The sequence below is a fragment of the Erithacus rubecula genome (genome assembly GCF_903797595.1).
Source record: "Erithacus rubecula genome assembly, chromosome: 10".
NCBI classification, from domain to species: Eukaryota; Metazoa; Chordata; class Aves; order Passeriformes; family Muscicapidae; genus Erithacus; species Erithacus rubecula.
Window position 1 is genome coordinate 9,630,149 of NC_136662.1, and position 5,053 is coordinate 9,635,201.

Below are 5,053 nucleotides of genomic sequence, written 5' to 3' on the forward strand. Positions count from 1 at the left end.
GGCCGGGCTGGGAGCGAGCCGGGCCGGGACGTGTCGAGCCTGCCGGCAGGCCCGGGCAGCGGCGGGGGGACTGCGGCTGCGGCCTCTGCGGAGGCGGGACGGGGCGGCTCAACGCCCACAGGCGTGTTCGTGGCGGGGGACCCCGCCCGGGCCGCCCCCGGGGCTGCCGCGGGACTGGGCGAGCCGCCCGCGGGGCTGCCGCTGGCCGGAGCCGCTGGGAAGTGTGTGCAGTGCTTGGGTCTGGAGAGCTCCGTGCGCTCCAGGCAGCCGCCCGCCCTGCCCTCGGCAGTCCCTGGGCCGCCAGGGACGTACCCAGGCTTTCTTTCCTGCCCTCTCCGGGTTGCTTTTCTCCCCTCCTGGTAGCGCCCAGGTGCCGACGCCCGGGCAGCGGGCAGCACCCACGCCTTTGCTGCTTTGTCTCTTGCCTCTCTACAGCTTCTCTTGGGCAGCCGCTCTGTCGTTCGTAGCTGGACCCTTTCTGGGGTCAGGCGTGTGTCCTAATGCTGAGGCCAGGGACTACTTTGGCGTCAGAAATGCGTTTGTGAGAACAAAGTGACACCATATTACATCAGGAAAGCAACGGGGAGGGAGACACCATACATTGAAAAGCAGCAAAGCTGTCCTTTTTTTAGAAGTACACGCATCGGAATTGTGGGATTTCAAAGTTGCCAGTATTGAACTGAAGCAATGGCCGGCGCTGTTGCTGGCAGGGAGGGCCGGGAGGGAAGGAAGGCAGCTCTGGGCGCCTCCGTGGCACCGGCTGCCGCCCTCGGGAGCTCCGCTGCGGCCCGGCTCAGCCCCAGCCCCGTGTCTGCTGCGAGGGGAGCGCGGCTCAGCCCCTGCCCCGCCGCCGCCTGAAATAGCTGAAGTCAACTTTGTTGTTAATGTAAATTTCAGGAGTCGTGGGCGGGTTCTTAAACCGGCAGATACAACATTGGCTTTGTGTAGTTTGGTTCCCTTGCTGTCAAATTAGAAAAGGCAAACCTCGTAATCAAATGAAAGTATTTTGAAAAAGTATTCTTTCGTGAAACACTGCTGGCAGCTGATGAGGAAATACATTTGATATTTCACGCTTTTCAGCGAAGTCTTGAACCACAACTTGAAATAAAAGGAATTAAAATTTTAAAATAACTCAAACACTCAAATATTCATTGAACTGTGCAAAGAGACAAAGACTATGTCTGCCTAATTAGAGAGTGTTTACTAAGACGTTTTAATTGTTATTTAAGAAATACCCTAAAACTCATGAGAAGCCGGGGCCAGCGGCGCGCTCCACGCCTCAGGTGCCAGCCGCGTTTGGGGCTCTCGCACAGAGGGGACGGGACGCGCCGGTCCTGGAGCTTCGGGCGCTCGCTGGTGCCTGAGGGCCTTCCAGTGGGTGAAAACAAATAGTTTCTGTAGTATTGGGATAACAACAGAATAACTTGTACGAGAAGAATAATTGGTACAAGATGCCCAGGCTTCTTTTTTTTCCGACCCTGTCTACTGTCCCTGCCCCACTGCTCTTGGCTGTGTTTCAGTTCTGGGCCTCCGGGGTGCCCTCAGTGTGCTGCCCTCCCCTCGGGGTGCTCTCAGTGTGCTGCCCTCCCCTCAGGGAGCCCGGGGTGCCCTGGGTGTGCTGCCATCCCCTCGGGGAGCCCGGGGTGCCCTCAGTGTGCTGCCCTCCCCTCGGGGTGCTCTCAGTGTGCTGCCCTCCCCTCAGGGAGCCCGGGGTGCCCTCAGTGTGCTGCCCTTTCCTCGGGGAGCCCGGGGTGCCCTGGGTGTGCTGCCCTTTCCTCGGGGAGCCCGGGGTACCCTCGGTGTGCTGCCCTCCCCTCAGGGAGCCCGGGGTACCCTCGGTGTGCTGCCCTCCCCTCAGGGAGCCCGGGGTGCCCTGGGTGTGCTGCCCTCCCCTCAGGGAGCCCGGGGTACCCTCGGTGTGCTGCCCTCCCCTCAGGGAGCCCGGGGTACCCTCGGTGTGCTGCCCTCCCCTCAGGGAGCCCGGGGTACCCTCGGTGTGCTGCCATCCCCTCAGGGAGCCCGGGGTGCCCTCTGTGCTGCCCCCACAGCCCGCTCGGCCGCCGGCTGAGCGCTGCTCTCCCCCAGCTGCTGCCAGGGCCGTGCTGCGGCTCTTTGTGCTGCACGTTCTTCTCATCTGGCGTCGAATCTCCAGCCCTTCCTACCTCTGTGTCTTTCCAGCATCGCCGCTGCTCCTGCGTCCTTTGATCGCCTTCAGGTACCAAAGACTGGTGAAAAGTGACTATTACAAATGTAAATTTTCTACTCTGCCTTTTGTCCATCAGTAAGAAGTGGGGCTAATTTGTTTTCTGACTTTATATATATGATCATATACAGTTTTCACTGGCTTTACCCTCCTTTCTACATGTTCTGCTAGAGGCCTGCAGGTTTTCTGAATAGAATAAGTACCTACAACCTGCATAGTACCCGAGTTTTTAACATATCTGTATTTAAATTCAGATTATATACTTGTGAGGCAATAACAAAATAAAACTCATCAAGGATCACAATTTCAGACAATGCACATCAGAGACGATAAATGAAGGACAGCCAGTCAAAAAAAGTATAAAGCTGATATATTGTAGGCTTGAATACTAACTACTGTTGTCTGAATCATACTAATTTTTCAAAGTTTTACCGTGCTCTTGGATTCTTTATTTCTGTTTGAGAGAAATATCACAAGATGCTTTAATTTGATTTTTTTCTTATTATAGCTTTTTATTAGCTCATTAATCAAGCTTAAGAAGACATATTTTTAGATTTCTTGCTGGCAGTGCTTATCTTTCTGTGCTTTATATTTGAAGTATCAATCTGTAAGGAAAAGGTAGTCATCGTCCTTCACTCTAGAAAAATATACATTGCATTTAGCAGTCATTTGGAGGTTTAATCATCAAAAGGACCCCTGCTTAAACAAAACAAGAGACAGTTCTGTGATAATTTTCAGATGCCTTGCCCACCCTCTACCCCAGTAGTCCCTAATTTCTAAAGGGCAATACATCTTCAAAAGCAAATTCATCTTCAGGGCACCTTCCCACCCATGCAGAGTCCCAGGGGCATTGCCAGCACCCCTCCCCTGCATCGTTTAGCAAAAAGAGCATTTTACACACTCAGGAATTTCGTGCTCATTTCCTGCTGTAGGACTAGAGATGACTTTAAATAGTTGCATAATTGTTATATTCAAAGATATTGCAGGTAGTGTAAATACAGAGCTACGCTTAGCAAAGGGCTGTGCAGATTTCACTTGTACTTTTATTCCAGAAGTGCATTGCTATAGATCTTGGTTTTTCTTTGTTTCCATCTGTGTATATTCACAGGCTCCATGTTTCCTGGGCACCTGGGATTTTCACATTTTACTTCCTGGTTACATTCCCTGCATGTGTGGAATGAGGTCTTGGCAATAAGTAAGACTCAATATATTAGATGTTGTTATGCCATGAATATTGTTGCCCCACTTATTTAAATAAATAGGTATTGCACTGAAACAATATTTGAAAATATTTTGCTAAATAAATGTTAACGTTTTGTAAAATATGGTGTTTTCTAAATTCCTATGCAATTTTCATGAAATACTCAACCTTCCCAGGCCCTCCTACTCAGGAACACTAAGTAGAATGTTCTCATATGCCAGGGTTGAGCGGCAATCACCTCCAAATTTTATTTATTCACTTAAGCCCAGAAAGCTATTTTGTATTACAGAAACGTCAATATTATTCCTACTTGCATTTTCTCTTTTTCTTGGTAAGAGTGTTGATCCTAGCTAGTAATCCCTTCCAGAGTTGCTTTTCCTTGAACAAATTAAATTTACAAACACCGAAGCAGAACCAAGCTATTCCTTTGCTCTTATGTGCAGGCTGCATGTGATCCCTTTAGGCCACAATACCACTTTGAATACTTAATGTTGACTTGTCAAGTTTCACCAACTGCACAGTGATATGGACAGGATTAAATCTCGTTTTATTTCACCATCTCCCTAGCCAGGCAGCAGCAGGGTGTGGAGGGTTCGTGGTGTTTCACTCTGTTCCACCACTGCAGTGCAAATAAGCGTGTTAGTGAATCTGCTGACATTCAGCACCTTGACGCAAATGAGAACGTTTTTCTAGGTCTGAAATGGATTGTCAAGTAGCATTCTTGTCAGGGTTGTGTAGTGCATAAGCAGAAGTCATTATGTTTACACCCAGAAGATATTTTGATGGTGAATTAAGGGCTGACCTTCATATCATACCATTTATTAGAGCAAGCTTTTTAGTAAGCTCCATTTAATGGCTTAGAATAAGGTTAACTCTTTGTGTTCTGTGCCTGACCTCGCAAGGAAGTTGGAACATTAAAACTCTCTGCATTGTGAGCTGCTTACCTTTTCAGCTGCCTCTTGTTTTGTGGTTGAAAGGTAATGTTCTTGTGGTTTTTTTTTTTTGTTGTTGTTAATTTAAGTTTGGATGATTCTTTAATTGGAATATTGTAAAATGATTCATCTGTCAGATGGTGGATATCCTGCAAGCTTATTTTCCTTGGAGACTATCAGACTGTTTTTCCTTTTTGACTGCCCAAAGGAAATTACAATGTAGTGTACTCATAATCATGTTATCTCTTTTATAGCTGCAGATCATTTTTATGGCATTGCAGCTGTACAAAGCCCTGATCAATATCTGGAGATGTGCTATCCTTTTAAGTTATGTTACTGCCAAATTTTAGATACAAAAATATTCCAGATGAAGCACTATTTGGTTTCATATATTTTACAATATCTAAAAACAGTTCTCAAGCTTCATTAGATATGAAAGCATTGATTTTTTTTGGGGGGGGGTGAGGGGATGTTATACTTTGCAGTGTTGTCAATAGAGTCTGTCTGTTCTAATGTAGCATTGTCTCTTCTGCTGAAAAAATGGTTTCCTGTTTTCAAATAAATGCTTCTGTCCTTGTTCTTTTAGGAACTGTATATTTATCAAGCTGCACTGTATGGTGTGAAGTATTAGAGTATCTCCTAGTCAGAAAGTATGCAAAGATATTCATACATTACATACATATAAAGGCTTATTGAATTAATTTGATACAGGATTTG